The sequence below is a fragment of the Syzygium oleosum genome, unplaced genomic scaffold (assembly GCF_021117445.2).
Source record: "Syzygium oleosum isolate NSW1041296 unplaced genomic scaffold, Sole_v2.1 Sole_v2.57, whole genome shotgun sequence".
Taxonomy (NCBI): domain Eukaryota; kingdom Viridiplantae; phylum Streptophyta; class Magnoliopsida; order Myrtales; family Myrtaceae; genus Syzygium; species Syzygium oleosum.
Genome location: NW_026607541.1, coordinates 29042 through 45741, shown reverse-complemented (window position 1 = coordinate 45741; position 16700 = coordinate 29042). Strand labels below are relative to the sequence as shown.

The 16700-nt window shown below is 37.9% G+C and overlaps 1 pseudogene; it reads left to right on the top strand.

Annotated features, from left to right (window-relative positions):
- Positions 1-8486: 8486 nt before the first annotated feature.
- Positions 8487-16311, top strand: LOC115669733 (disease resistance protein RUN1-like; annotated as a pseudogene).
- Positions 16312-16700: the final 389 nt, after the last annotated feature.

Sequence of the window (16700 nt, the reverse complement as noted above, 5' to 3'; positions counted from 1 at the left end):
CCAACTTCTCTCTCTCTTCCTTTTTCCTTTTCTTTTCTCTTCTTTTCTTCTTCTTCCTTGGTCTTCTTCCTCCCGTAGCTGCTTCGGCCTCCTCTGCTGCTCACCGGACCAGCTCCGCTGCACGCCGCCTTCCTGCCGCGAGCCGCCGCCATCCCGGCTCCCCTCTGGCCGAGCAGCGCTGTCGCCGTCACCCGGGAACCGCCCGTCGTCGGACCGCCCGAGTTGCACGCGGGTCGTGTCCTCGCCGGTCCGCCCGTCGGACCAGTCGCCGCCGCGCGTCGTCCACCTCCGCCGCTTGTCGCAGCTGTCCAGCCACCTAGCCACCGCCGCCAGCTGCTGTTCACGCCTAGATCAGCCTCCGAGCAGCCCCATAGCAGCCGCTCCCTTCGCCGCGCTCGTTTGTCGCCCGTTCGCCGCTCACCGGAGCGATCCGAGGACACCGCGGACCGCCCTCGCCGCCGCCGTCGTCCTCGCGGTAACCCCGGCGTTAGCCGAGTAAGTTAACCCCTAATCCCGTGTTTAGGGTGTTAAACTTGCTTAGGGTAGTTTAATTTGTGTTTAGATTAATATTAGGTTTGTTTAGTTTGGTTTAGGTGTTAAATTATCGGTGTTTGCGCGATAGGTTATCGCATATGTATTGATAAGTTATCGTGGTGTTGTGATAAGTTATCGATTATTTTATTAAAGTATTACTTTCGGAATTAATTATTATTTTATTATTTTCGGATTAAATATTAATATTTTATTATTAAATAATTAATTTCCGAAAATTAAATGTTATTATTTTCGGAAAATTTCTAGCGTCAAATTGTGATACCAATGTTGGTTTTCGCCGTATAAGTTGGCGTATTTAGGAAATGATTTGAATGATTTCGATTCGAGGAAATATTTTGACATTTTGGAAAATTAAATTATTTTCGGATATTAGTAATTAATTAATTCCGAATTTAATTTATTGTTATTTCGGAAAATTTATAATTTCAAATTATGATTTCTAGCTTGAATGTTGGCGATTTTGCCGCGTATTGTCGTATTAAATTGATTTTATGGCAAATTGTTTGATCGAAAGTTTCTGTGGAAAATTTATGAGACTTTTGGAATTAAATTATTTTATTCTGTTATGCCAAGTAATGTTAGTGATACTTTGTGGTTGATATTCGTGTTTGATATCGAAGATTGAAAGAATTGATTGACTGTTTGCATGTGTGGCCACTTGGTATTATTGTATGACATCGAGGAGAGCACGATTCATGTATGCATGGGCTAATTGAGAAGATAATAATTGGCCGGAATGCTTGTGTGCTCGTGTGGTCACACGTTAAAGCCGTCTTGCTTGTGTATCGCTTGACGTTGCCCGATTTATCGGATGCACTGGGGATAACTGAGTGCCGATAACCTGGGATGCCTTGTCGCGGCCCGAGGCCGGACTCGATGCTCCTTACGGGATACCATCTTACCGTGTATCGTTTGATGTTGCCGTATTGGAATGCCGTCATCCCGTGTATCGTTTGACGTAGCCGTGCCCGACGGGGCGGGACGGGCCCGGTTTTTACCGCAGACCGCCATCTTGCTTCGCGTATCGCTTGATGTGTGGTGGCCCCGAGGGGGCGTAATAATTGGAATACGTGTGATGCATAGTGCTTGATTATGGGGTAGAAACCGCTAGGCATGGTATGGGACGTGCCCAAGCGGGTTTTGCCTTATAATCGAGACACGCGCGATCGTGTTGCATTAATGCATGGGAAATCTCGTTAAATGCTTCGAGTATGTGACATATGCATTTCATCAACGTGTGTACCAAGGCGAGGTGAGGATGCCTGTGGTTGTTAATGATGTTGTTGTCGCCGTTTCGCCTGTTTAGGGACCCCCGTGCGAGTTGGCCTCCTAAGCGGGGCTTAGGCCGTTAACTTATTGAGATTTTATCTCATTTGTTGTTGTTAAACCTTTTTCGGACCTTAGCTTGTTGTTGCTTCTTATGCGGTTTGGAGTACCGCAGATTTTTGGTTGGTCCTTGAGGGTTAGGCCTGAAGCCGATCTTTTGGATGGAGTAGATTAACCCTAACCTTTGTCTTTGCTTGGCTTTTGTGAAAACGCCGGAGTAGGCCTGTAAGTATGTTCCTGTGGGTTAATCAAGTGAATATTAAAATGGCTTTTGTTATGTCCTGGGTTTTTCCTCTGCTATCCCTGTTTATTATTGTTGTCCGGGGATTGTTGTGTTCGCTTCCGCATGCGTACTAAAGGATAAAATGAAGGGTCGGCGACGGGTCCTGGGACGTCGCATTATAACGACCGTAGCGGGATGTCGTGCGCCCGCGGGGTTCGGGGCGTGACAATCATAATCAAATTTGAGTGATAATTTTCTCTTCTTTTGAAGAATGATTCGCTTCCTCCATTGAAATCTCTTTGGTTATGTTTATTCCCTTACGCAAATTCTTTCCAATTCATATTATCCATGAGGATGCTCGACTGGAAGAACAAGTGCTTCAACTAACTCATATGTTCTCTTCAGGAAATCCCTTAAGCTTAACTATCCTAGTCTCTTAACAATTCTTTCCATGGTAAATCATGAGTATGTTTTTTATCAACCGCTCTATTTTCTTCACAAGATTCCTTGGCCATTTTGGATTCCTTGATCGGACTTATGTGTCAAACTTGACCAAACGCGGAATATCAATCAAATTCATTCTGTCCGGAAAAAATCATGTTCCGATTTTATGTTATGTTCATTCAAGCGTCATAATATAGCAGTTGAGGCCCGAAATGTATGTGTAGTTCTAGTCGATGCGCTGGACCAAGGTAGAGCACACGAGCCCCCCAGACAATTACTGTGTAGATAGGTTTCTTGAAGGTTCACATGCCTTGGCCCCAGTCGGGAAAAGATCTCGAGAGATGGTCCACAAAACGCGTAATGATGATCATGCCATGATGTAGACAAAGCAAAGTGGGTCCCCCCCTTGTCACTCTCTCCAATAATTCTCCCCTGATATTGTTTTTCCAAAACTTCAGGCGGACAATTCGATGAATGTACTGATTGATGTGGGTGCTTTAAGCCTCTTTATCTTTTTTTTCTCTTGAACAGCTAGAGGCAACCAGCGTGTGAAACATTGACGCCAAGAAGCAGAGGTCCATGGCTTTGCAGACTCGGAAAAAAGAGCAGTACAAACGGACGAGGAAAGTGACAAAGGTCCCCGGTTATTATGATGGAAAGACCGATTTTTCCATTTACAAAATTCAATAATAGAAAATGGCCACCCAACCGATGCAGTGTACGGGTAATTACATGTTGCATTGCTTGGTAATTGATTCAGTAAATAAAGCGGTTTTTGGTCGTCCTTCGTTCAAATCTAATGGAGATGCGACATCACTTTTGACTTGTAAGATGTAATGTGTGGCCCACCACACATCCCATTCCCGAGTTAAACAAGTCCTTCCTTCTCATTCACGTCTCATCTTATATCCTTATTTTCTTGTTTTCTATTTTCCTCTCTCTTTTTTCAATTTTCTTCAAGCCGTCGTTTCACGCCCAAAGACAACCTTTTTTTATCTCTCTCTCTCCCGCTCTCTCTCTCTCTCTCTATGGCCACGCACGAAAGGAGTAGTAGCCTAGTAGGTTCTTTCGGTAGGAAAGGAAGGAGAAAAGGGGGAGAAATGGAAAAGAGAACATCCGAATGGAGATGCAGTATTCATTTTGTAAATATGATTTCTACAATGCTGAAAAAGCCAACAAGGTACTCCTTCAACTTAGCATGAAGATCTCGATAACAAAAAAAAAACTTTGTACGAAGATAATTTTGTAATTGAATGAGTGTTTGGCGTCACTTGACTTTTGATTTTTCCCTTTGCCCATTTAATATTATCGTTAAATGTTACTTTTTCTAAAATAAATGACGTGTTTTTAATTGCAAAATTAGAACATGAAGAAATATATGTCACCTTATAAAAATTACTTATCCGTTAATATGAGAAAGTGAGAGCATTGTTGGAGGGAGTGAGAGAGAGAGAGAGAGGACCGGGTTGAAGTGGAGCTAGAGATTGTTAACTAGTAATGGTTTTTTACAAATTTATACATGAAAATCTAGACGTAAAAGATAATTTCATGAACAATTAAGTAGTTAATGATTATTTAATTAATAAATTTTGAATCTACTACCCCTCTCAAGGACATCCTGTCAAAGATACAAGGTATAGGCTACATGGGGGGTATAGGATTAGTAGCACAACCACTCAGTACTTACCAATTTTGAACTTTTGGAGCCTATAAGTTGCTCTGCCACCTCTGATGCCCATCTTGAAACTCACCGATCATGTCAATTTCATTGCAAAGTTTGCTGATTCTCTAGAACCTTACTTCTATTCACAAAGTCGAATACTTTTATGGCAACACAAATGCAACAAAATAACATCTCGTATGAGTAATCCATAAAAAGCATTAGACAATTGATGCTTCCCTTATTAAAGGATCTATATTTTAATAGAGGGTGTAGATTATCCAGCAAAGGATTTTAGATTATATAGGATATGTAACTTATTTATCCCTTAAAGACATGTGCATGGTACATGTTAATGGAAAAAGGTTAGCGGTGTTAACGAGCGTAACAAAATACAAGTTCAAGTTTGGTATATAGGAGATGCAACTTTTTTTAAGTTCAAGACGTGACATGCACCCACTTCGAAGTTGTGAAGGGTAAAATGAAACTTTCCCTAAATTGTAAGAGTGAGATTTCTCATTCTTTTTCATCATCATAATGTGCCTGATTTGAAGTGATTTTCCTCATTGTTAAGCATTATCAGATTTTCCTCCGTACTTGTTGGAGAAAATTTCTACCAACCATATGTTTGACTGGTATTCAACTCATAAAAATATTCATATGCAAACTTAATTAAAGTAAATTACGGATGATATCTATATTTGTATCTCAGAGATTGCATTTATAAAGGAAAATATGACCCATCATGCAATACTCCAGAATATACGTATTTTGGTGCACAGAGACAGAACCTCTAAGTGGTAGACGTGTGGCCACCTAACTCACTTTGCTTTTTGTTCTCTATCTTTCTTCAATTTAAGATCATGTCATATTTTGAGTTGTGACGCCGCTTGGATCCCTTCAAAAATTGCAAATTGGTACAAGAAAAATTATAAACAAGTGAAACATGAGGTCCCAAAATTAAAACTGTTTATCATAAAAAATTGCAAAAACCAATATTATTTGGAACAGTCGGCCCAAAAGTTAAAGCAAAAAAGTAAGAACATTTCTTTCCCTCACGGACGGAGGAGTCAACCCTCTTTTTCTTTCTATTTGTGAAGCTTTGCACTCCGAAGCTTTCTACTGCCCTAGTATAGGCTCCAATCTACTGCTCAATTGGAGATTGTTGCTGCTCCACTAACAGCTTCATGAGGAAATGTGTAGCCAAAATTCCTGAACAAGAAATTCATTGAAGCCCATAAATTTTGAAGGGTTGATACCACGAAAAAAATCTCAAATTGATACTCTTACGACAAATTTATCCCAAATTAATTTTTTTATCATAAAAACCCTAAACTAGTATACATGTGATAAATTTACCTCAAATAACCACAAAAAAACCCCTAAACTGACAAATTTAACCACAAACTAATTTTTGACCACTAAAAACTCTAAACTGGTACATTTGAACACATATACCCTATGTTAAATTGGATTAATACTACAAAAAACAACAAAACCGATACAACTGTGAGAAACGAAGAGTAAAATTCCAAACTGGTACACCGGTCAACTGTCACGTGTCATCAAACTCAGCAATTTGACGGTAAAATTTAACGAAAACTAAAAGATAATAAATTTGTTACGAATGTATCAGTTTGGGGTAAATTTGTCAAAGGTGTACCAATTTGTGGCTTTTTATGGTAAAAAAAATTAATTTGAAGTATATTTGTTATAGATGTATCAATTTGGGGTTTTTCGTTATATTAACCTAATTTCGAAAGGCAAAATCCTTTAACTTTAAGAACCTTAGCTTTACCTTCACGTGCGACTTCAAGAGCTATATTCTCCCAAATAGTTCCCTATTGTTAGACTTGCTATAGACGTTGATTTGTCGATCCAATGATGCCCTTGCTACACAGAAGTTCAATCGAGAGGAAATAAGGCTCTGCGAACGAAACTTCACGCGGACGAACGTACTGATTGCGTCGGTGCTTTAGGGTGCGCATGGAATCCATTCTGGAGCAGAATTTCTACTCCAGAATGCATTTCGAAACATAAATGTGTTTGTTAAAAAAATTCCAGAATGCATTCTGGAGCGATTTTTGCATTCTAAAATAAAAATGTGTTTGTTAAAAATACTTGATTCCAGAATGCATTCTTGATTCCAGAATGAGTTTTTGGCAAGAAAAAGAGAAGCTACTTTTTGTAGCTTCTCTCTTCCGGAATGCATTCTCCCTCTTTTCTCACAAATTTTTTTTTTTCAGAAAATGAATAAAAATTGAAAATTTCTAGAAAAATTCATAAAAATTTCCAGAAAATAAAAAAAATCAGATTTTTGGGAAAATATGAAATTTGGTGAATTTTTTTTAAAAAAATCAAAAAATCAAAAATTTCAAAACTTCACAGAATGGCTTAGAACACATGTAGCCACCCACTTTGAGCGAAATTTAAATTTTTGAGATGTCCAAAAAAAAATCAAAAATGCAAAAATTTCAAAACTTCACAGAATGACTTAGAATACTTGTGGCCACCCACTTTGAGTGAAATTTAAATTTTTTGAGGTGCCAAAAAAAAATCAAAAATTTCAAAACTTCACGGAATAGCTTAAAATACCTGTGGCCACTCACTTTGAGTGAAATTTAAATTTTTTGAGGTGCCCAAAAAAATAAAAAAAAATAAAAAATTTTCAAAACTTCACAAAATGGCTTAGAATACCTGTGGCCACCCACTTTGAGTGAAATTTAAATTTTTTGAGGTGCCCAAAAAAAATTAAAAAAATTAAAAATTTCAAAACTTCACAAAATGGCTTACCCACTTTGAGTAAAATTTAAATTTTTTGAGGTGCCCAAAAAAATAAAAAAATAAAAAATAAAACTTCACAAAATGGCTTAGAATATCTGTGGCCACCTACTTTGAGTGAGATTTAAATTTTTTGAGGTGCCCAAAAAAAAATTAAAAATTTCAAAACTTCACATAATGGCTTATAATACCTGTGGCCACCCACTTTGAGAAAAATTTTAATTTTTTTAGGTGCAAAAAAAATCAACAAATCAAAACAAATTTCTATTCCATAAATCAATTTCTGGAGCAGAATTAGTCATGTTTTACCAAACAGATTTCTCCTCCAGAAATCAATTTCTGGCAAGAATTCCAGAAATCAATTTCTGACAAGAATTTGATTTTTGGAATAGAATGGTTACCATTCGCGGTGCTTTAAGCTCTTTCCTTTTTCTTTCGAACTGGCAACCAGTGCGTTTCACATTGACCCTGAAAAGAAGAGGTTCGTGATGGCCTTGCAAACCTAGAAAGAAGAGTGGTAGGGCCGGATGAAAAAAATAATTGGCGAATGCTTTCTAATAATGTGATGGTGGCTATTGTCTCAAAACCAATAGTGCTAAATGTCATTTGGGCCAATAATCAAAGAAAAGTAAGTAAGAACATGAGTGTTTGATAGTTAAGTTTTTTTTATCTTTTGTCATGTGTCAAAGTTCATAAGTTAATTTAAAGCAAATTGTTTGATGTGCTTGCACAAAAAAAGAGAGCATAATTTCTTGGAGCTATGAATTAAGATTATAAAATGAAATATGTTTCATATATAGATCTAAAATGAATACAACGAATCTATCTTATTAGATAAATGTAAAAGTAGTTCTGCAAAACACTTTCAATGGATGACTGACATGTGACACTCACTATGACTGATGTTTATCTTAACTTTTTTTTTGAAAATTTTTCCTTCTACTTTTCCACTATAATTGAACTATGTATTTTTCGGCTTTCATTCAATGGGTGTATAATTACTTTCAATATTACGGAAATCTCTTATTCTCAAGAAGATAAAGTATATTTCTTGAATAATTACTTCTTGTGATCACGGTAATATAATTATAGTGGCAATATAGCGATTATGTTCTTTTGGAGAAATATAGAGTGAGAAAATTAATTTGTTCTAGAAATATAAGAACAAAATTGCATTATAAAACGAATTTTTGTTCCAAATATGTTTCTGAAAGAAAAAAAATTTGGCTAGAAATAAAATAATTATCATGCTTTAAAATAGCGAATGGAAGAATAAATCAGAAAGCTGTGAAAGGAATTATTTTTACTCAATTAAAAAGCGCGTGCATAGCACGCGTGCATAATAGACACCCCTAGCATTAAAAAAAGAAAAAAGAACAAGCGTGCGCACGACGCAAACTCCAACAACCGAGTATACGAAATATAAAACCACAAACGTATTTGGAGAGAATAATAAAATGTCCATAAAAGTCGAATAATCACGTCTCGCCTCCTGCTTTCACTTTTGCCTCTTTACCAGCGACGCTTCCTACCCACAGCTCAAACCCTAGCAGCCGAACAGAGCCGTCCCTGGTTGACAACCAAACCTCTGTTCTCACCCACGCTAAAGCCCCTGCTTCATCCACATCTGTGAGTCTCAGAGAGAGAGAGAGAGAGAGAGAGTCGTGCGCTGTAATGGAAGACCATCCCTCGACACGACAACTCAAGCGAGCTGAACTCACCCAAGCTGCTTCGACTCCGACCATGTCGAAGCGACCAGGACCTGACTTCCTCGAAGAAAGGTCTGATTTACAGCCCGAGCGCGTGAGCGAATCGCCTCTTCTTCTTCCCTCTTCGGACTCATCGGAGAAGATCCACGTGCCGTTGGCGTACGGAGCGAATTCTGACCCATCCGCTTCGTCCACTCCTGTGATCGGAAACAATTACCATGTATTCTTGAGCTTTAGAGGCCCCGATACTCGCAATGGCTTCGTCGATCACCTCTACCATAAACTCAAAGATGTGGGCCTGAGGTTCCATCCAAACTTCGCGTTCAGGGATGATGAGGACCTCCCCTTCGGTGAAGACTTTGCTGCAAATCTTATCAGTGCAATCAAGCACTCTAAGATTTCAATCCCCGTCATCTCGGAAAATTATGCTGCTAGTCAATGGTGTCTCCGCGAGCTCGTTCAAATAGTGGAGTGCGTTGAAAGAGGAGAGCAAAAAGTCCTGCCCGTGCTTTACAAGGTGGAATGTAATGATGTGCGAAACATGCTGGGAAAATTCGGAGATGCCTTCCGACGCCGCAAGCATAGATTTGATAAAGAGGTCAAGCGACAAGGGAAGGAAGCGCTCAAAAAAGTACTTGACTTTAGAGTATTCGAGTCAGAGAAATTTGCTAGTGGGTACGTAGTTTACCTTGTTTTCATATATTCTTGTCGGAAGAAGAATTTTTCAATTTATCATCCGTAATCCTTGTCTTGTGGAGCCGTTAATAAGTTCTCATCTGTTGTTTGTTGGACAGGCATGAGGGGAAATTAGTGAAGGAACTCGTAGAAAGTGTATTGCGTGAGCAACAAGGAGATTTTCAGCCACGTCTTCCCGAGAACTTGGTTGCAGTTGATGACTGTGTGGCTGAGGTTATGAAATTGATGGATACTGCTCGTCCTGACGCTCCAATTGTTGGGATTCATGGGATGGGGGCATTGGTAAGACAACTCTGGCTACGATCATCTATAACAAACTTTTTGACAAATTTGAGTGGCGCAGCTTTCTCAAGGATACTAGGGAAACAATTAATCGCGAGAGTATCAAGCATGTCCAATCTCTACTAATCTCAGATATAACAAAAAGCCCTACCAGTAGTGTACGTGATTCTGATATAGGGATTGGAAAAATCCGATCAAGTTGTGAAAATAAGAAGGTACTTATTCTTCTTGATGATGTGGATCGTCCGGACCACCTTGATAAATTGATTGGAGGTTGTAGTTTCGGGTCGGGAAGTAGAATCATCATTACGTGTCGAGATAAGGCCCTCTTGAAGTCCGAATATAAAAGGTATGAACTCAAAGAAATGAATAGTGAAGACTCTTCGCATCTGTTTAGCATATGTGCATTTGAAGGCAAACCACCTCCAAAAGAACTAGCGACTCTTTCTCATGATATCGTTGCCACCACTGGAGGGCTTCCCTTAGCTCTCACGGTTATAGGTTCACGTCTCAAAGGAGAAGAAAATCAAGATATATGGGGAGAAATGTTAAAGAAATTGAGGAACGCGCCTGTTAAGACAAGTACAACAAAAGTTGAAGATAAGTTACGATTCATTAGAATATGAGGAACAACAAATGTTTCTAGACATAGCATGTTTTTTAATAGGAACTGACAAAAGAATTGCCAAAAGAATTGCCACCTACCTGTGGGAGGATCTCCAATTGTACCCAAGAATCGGATTGCAAATATTGATTAACCGTTCGTTAATAAAAATTGATGACAATAATCGGTTGAGAATGCATGATCAACTAAGAGATTTAGGCAGAGCTATCGCCTGTCCAGTAGATAAGAAGCCTTGGCATTGTAGCAGACTATGGGACAACGAAGCCGCCATGAAAGTCCTACGACGCAAGGTAACAATGGCGTCTACTTTTGGCCTATCTCATGTTCTCTAATGGTAGTCCCTAATTATTATTGTTTCTGCTCTTTTGCTTTAGATATTTGACCATTCTCAACACGTTGTTTGCATTTTCTTGGTAAAAGCTACATTCCATTTTGGCCTCCAGTTCATGAAAAGTTTGCATTCGTGATTATGAGGCTCAGAAAAGAGCTATTAAAATTGTGTATTATTAACTCTTTCTATTTTGCTCGTGTCGTTTTAAGATCATTTTCTAGCAGATTTAATACTGCTTCTTACTATATTACTTGTTGAAGACCGAGCATCGCACAGGTTTGAAAGTTTACTTTAAGCCACTTATAAATCCGGTCCCTCACACTCTAAAACACACAAGAGTCATTATAACCTTATGCTGATTGGTTTATATTATTCAACCAAAAAACAAAAGCTTTACTGTTGATCGTTACTTTGTTGACTTTCATTCTATCTTCCCAAAATATATCATCAATTTATTTTTGAAGTACGTTGTCGTGAGGATAAATACATGGATCACATATAATCCACCTTTTTCACTCTTGAAATCTTACTTTCATATGATATATGTGATAGTCTCCTTCTCCAAAAATTGAATACATTATTCTATCTTCAAATTCCAACCGTGAATGCATGCAATTTGCTCGTGTGCGGGTTCTACTTTTTTTGCAACAAAAAGAGAGATTTCAGTTAAATTATTTGCACCTCAACTATTGGCTATCAACTTAAGATTATGTTCAATTTCAAGTAATAAGATGTTATGCAGTGGTTTTATACGTATGAAGAATTTTTACAATTTGTTTTCTAGGATTTATTATGCATGTTCACGATGTAAATCCAATATGATAATGTAAATGTAGAACTACGTGTACTTAATACAATGAAAAGTAAAGATTTAGTTTAAATTGTATTATTCAGTGAATGTTATTAACGTAATTGAAGGAAGCACCATGAAATATATCAATTTTTTTGAGTAATTTAGAAATACATAAGTATGTTAATAACATGGTTGGGTTAGTTGATAACTTGAAACAGCACTACATAACTTGGATGCCTCTTAGTCAATAATAAATAGAAAACTCTTATTTTTCTTTTCACTTAAAGGACTGGTAAATTTAAAAATAAAAATTTAATTCAAATTCTCTTTTGGCTTTTCTTTTATTGTCGCCTATATCAACTTACAGTCAAATTAACAAATTACATAAAAAAAATTGGAAGATTGTTCAAAATACATTAATTATAAAGGAAGTGGCATAATTAACGTTTTTTAGTTTTAATTATGAGCTTTGCATGTGTACGATGGATCAATCATGTGTTCATTCATATGAAAGATGAGAACTCACAGGATTTTGAAACGTGATGCGACGTCACAAGGCTATTCTATTTCTACCCAGCTTTCATAATATATTCTTGTGTTTATACTGGTGCTATGCATGGATCTAGTCATAGGTATTTTGAGCACATAATTCAACATTAACAAATGATGTGCAAAATCAAACAACAATAAATTACGACATAAGAAACTAAATAACAACGGGCATATGATTTTGTACATATTCATACAAGTAATTTCCAATAAAAAAACTGAAAAGCAAAGATCGAAATTAAGAAATTAAATGATTGTAGGAAGTAAGTGACGGAGCAGTGAAAGGTGAAAGAAATTGTGTTCTTCTCGTTTTATTTGTCTTTAGTGTAATATGATATCCACCTCTATTTTGTAATGAACAAGCCTTCTTGGTAAGTATAATTGTGTCCTTACGCGCGCGCACAGACAAAGAAGAGACAAAAAATCTAGTGTTAGATATTAGCGAAGAAAAACATTATAATTAACATATCAAATAAGATAACTTGAGGAGAAAAAAATAAATGAGAGAATGCAAAAAGAGGTAACCGATAATAATCGCTAGCCTTTATTTATTAATTCATATATTTTTGTATGAATTGGTGAATGCAAAATGCACGAACAAATTCTTAAGATCGGGCCAAATTTTATGACTGATTGGGGCAAATTCAATGATGACTAATTGAGTAGTGCACTCATCTTAGGGGAAAATTACTTAATCAGTCCTAAATTTGTTGTGCGGATGTCCATTCAATCATTAACTTATCAATTTTGCTAATTAGTGCTAAACTTTTGTGCAAAATTCCAATGTAGTCTTTCCGATCAATTTTCGCCACGATCATTTACGGTTGGCCTACATGGTACATCGCCACATCAGCAATTTCCTGCAAAAATTAGCCGCAATAACTACATTGGAATTTCACGCAACTATTTTAAGACGAAATCGGCAAAATTGAAAAGTTTAGAATTGATTGGACAATTTCTCCCTCGTCTAAGGATTAGTTGTTGAGCTTACAGCTTGAATATCCAAAAACGAAGTCTCCATTTCAATAGACCAAATTCTCGTTTCCATCCAGCCATATGCCAAAACCAAAAATATTTTATGATCAAGAAGGGAATGAGTTGTCATGCTTTATGAATGCATAAGTTTGATTAGGTACTTTTTTTTTTTTGAAACGTGTAACAGTTCTCACATATGTCAAAGGGACACCATATTTAGTTAGTTGTCAATACTACGGATTTAACAAAATTTAATTTCAAAATTTATAAGAAAACTTGACTAACTTCATATAGGAATTTCACTTAAAGCATCAAAACTTGGGACATAAGAGTGAAAATTGACATATTACATGATCACCTAATAATAAAAGATCACATATATTTCTTTTTTCCTACAAGTGTAGACAAAATGCATCGGCCACAATAACATGCAGAGTATACTAACAAAAGGAGGTTGGATGGTATTTACAATCCTCAATTTTATTTTATTTTTTGTAGGAGAAAAATGAAAATATTGAGGCACTACGTCTGGACGAAAGGGGCTCCAAAGAGTTCATGAAGCAAGAGAGTTTCAAAAGAATGCCTAACCTGAAGTTCCTTCATTTGAGGGCCGTGGGTTTTGCTGGAGATTTCAAAGAATCACTTTCTGAATTAAGATGGCTAAAGTGGGAGAGTTGTCTTGACTCTTTCGAGGCAACCAACGTTCATTTGAAGAAATTGGTCATACTTGATTTATCACATAGTGGAAACCGTATTAGTGAAAATTGGAGAGGATGGAGTTCAATTAAGGTAAAGATGAAAAAGGCTTTCTCTTTTGTTGCATTTGATGGTAAATCATTCTATTTTCTAACAACTAATCTTGGAACATGTTTCTTTCTTGTAGATGGAGAGGTTGAAAGTTCTCAATCTTTCAGAGTGCTTAGGATTGAAGAGCACCCCTAATCTCTATACGTTTAAAAATTTAGAGATGCTAATCCTAAAAGACTGTGATTGTTTGATGGAAATCCACCCTTCGATTGAAGATGTCAAGCACCTTGTAAGTTTGTCGTTAGAAAATTGCGAGGCGTTGCAACAAATCCATTCTTCAATTGGGAAGTTGGGAGAGTTGGTTGAGCTGGACTTGTCATGTACTAGGATTGAAGAATTACCCGAATCTATTGGAGAATTGAACAAATTGAAAATTCTAAGAATTTCTTGGAGTTGGATAAAAAGGTTACCGAGCTCTATTGGAAAATTGCAGAGCCTCCAAGAGTTCGATGCCGACGGCTGCTTTCAGCTGGAAGGAGAAATTCATGATGACAAAGGTGGATTGTCTTCTCTAAAGACCCTTCGTTTAGGTCAAACAGAAATTTCTCGCTTGCCAGAAAATATCAGTGAGCTTTCTTCTCTCGAGCACCTCAATTTACTTCACTGTCATAAGCTTCAGTCACTCCCAAAACCTCCTGTTAGCTTATCATCCCTGTGGCTCACCTGTCGGAGCAATGAGCTGCCATCGCTCTCTCACCTCAAGCATCTAAAGCATCTCCGCCTTGATTCTTGCAAGTCTCTTCAAAGCATCCCAGAGCTTCCCTCCTGCATACAGAGGCTTATCGTTTGCTATTGTCCCAAATTGGAAAGGTTGCCAAAGCTTTCCGATTTGGAATTTTTGTCGGAATTACGGCTCGTGGAATGCTGTGGGCTGAAGGAATTGGATGGATTGGAAGCTTTGAAATCCCTAAGAAGGTTGCGCCTATGCAGGTCATCGTTTTATAACCTCGGCTACTTTGATGTAAAGGCAGATCATCTCCATGCGATAGGAGGCCTTGAAAAATTGGGATCACTGGAAGTGTTGAATATCTCTGGGCGCAAGCACATTCAAGTACTGGACCTTTCAAAGTCGGAGCATCTGAAGGAGTTGGATGTTGGGAATTGCAAAAGCTTAGTTGAAATTCGCTGCCCTAGTAAATCCCTAAAGCGCTTTGAAAGGTATGGGTGCGAGTCACTCAAGAAAGTACCAGACTTTTTACCACCCATCCGATGAGGAATTCAACTACGAGTTTGATGAGGAAGCCAACGAGGTTGATGAGGAATCCGATGTGGAAGCTGATGAGGCTGATGAGGAAAGCTGATGAAGAAATGACCAGACTTTGTTTGTAACTATGATCCAAAGTAGCATTTTCTCCATGAGTATGTGGAAATTCCTTCTCATAAGATTCTCCAAGGATGTCCTCAATCATCCCAGTTTAGCTAATACCGAAGTGAAATGGTGTTGAAGGCTTCTAATTTCACATGGAAAAGGACGCTAGTGTCTGAATTGTTGTGATGGTGATATGGCTTGTTCATTTTTTCCTTACTTCTTCTGTGCTAGCTTTCTAGTTGAACGGAATTGCTCCTTATCGGGCTCTGACATTGTGGTGTGTTTGGAAGAACTTTTGCTTTTTAACTTTCATATATACTATTGTTTTTAGCATTTGCAATGTGTCTTTTGTTCAATGCTCAGTGCTTCAAACCTTCACAAAACATAAAACTTTGCATTTTTTGGCCAATTATAGCAAAATAATTATTGTCTTGCTGACAAAGTCAGGAAATACCTTTTGATTTCTAATGTTGAAACAGAAACACCATTGAATTTGCTTCTATTTCCATGGTTGGTTTTCATTCTGTCATCCTCTATATGGATCCTCTATAATGTGATGGTCTTGCTTTTTGAAGGTTACAAACTCTATGCTAGCCGACTGTTGCCCGCACCAATGCGAAATTCAGAGTACAGAGCTGACTGAATCTGACAGTAAGTGGCTTTTCTTTTAAGTTACCTGACGATTTCAGTTCACAAAAAGGCGTTGAAGAATGACGTTGAGTTGAGTCGTGCTTGAGAAATATCTGGTCGTTGGCCAGTTCAACTATGAATTTGAGGATTGCGTCTCCAGCAGGGATGGGTTATGTTTGATGCAGGCGTGGAGACTGCTTTGGCCAACTTATTGTCTGTTCCTTAGCTTTTCAACATTTTTCTTTTCTCATGTTGGGCAAGAAGGTTGGTCCACGATTGAGCCGTGCCCTTGATCGCTGGTGCTGCATTGTTCCATCGTGGAATCTCTCCCCAATTCACCTGCAAAAATAGACGCTCGGCTCCCTCTCAAACTGAGAGCTCGTGTAGAAAGAAAATGGAGAGAAGAGAGAAAGAAAAAGATCTGATTTTGGAGATCGCTAACATCTCCTACTGAACAAAAAATATAGCAGGTATAATACTGTTTTCTATGGAGATTACCTGCTTCCATTAGTATTTTCAGTTTGGACGGGGCTTTTCTTTGATATGTTATTATTTTCCTGTCTTAATTCCAGCAACCGGAGGAAGTTGTTTGAGCAAAGTAATTGTAATGCTTCAGTTTTATTTGGCTTGTGATCATGATATGAATAAAAAAGGTTAGAATGCCTGCAAAAGGATATTTGATGTCTTCGGTCAAATAGTACGAGATTCTTCATTCTCGACGTGGTATCAATCTGTGCTTGTGTAAATAATGTAATACTTCTCTCCAACTTCTATGATGTAGAGAAATTCACTATCCGATGGATTCTCGAAACTCTTCATGCATATGTGATCTTGATTGCATTTTATTAACTCGTTACTTGGTCATGGCAGTGGGCAGTGAAGGTACCATAAAACGTGTTCTGCATTTTCTCAAAGCCAGGGCACTAATGTCAAGATGATGAATCTCCATGAATCTGTATCAAACTTTATTTTATAGTTTAATATGCCAATGTGAAGATTGCTCTC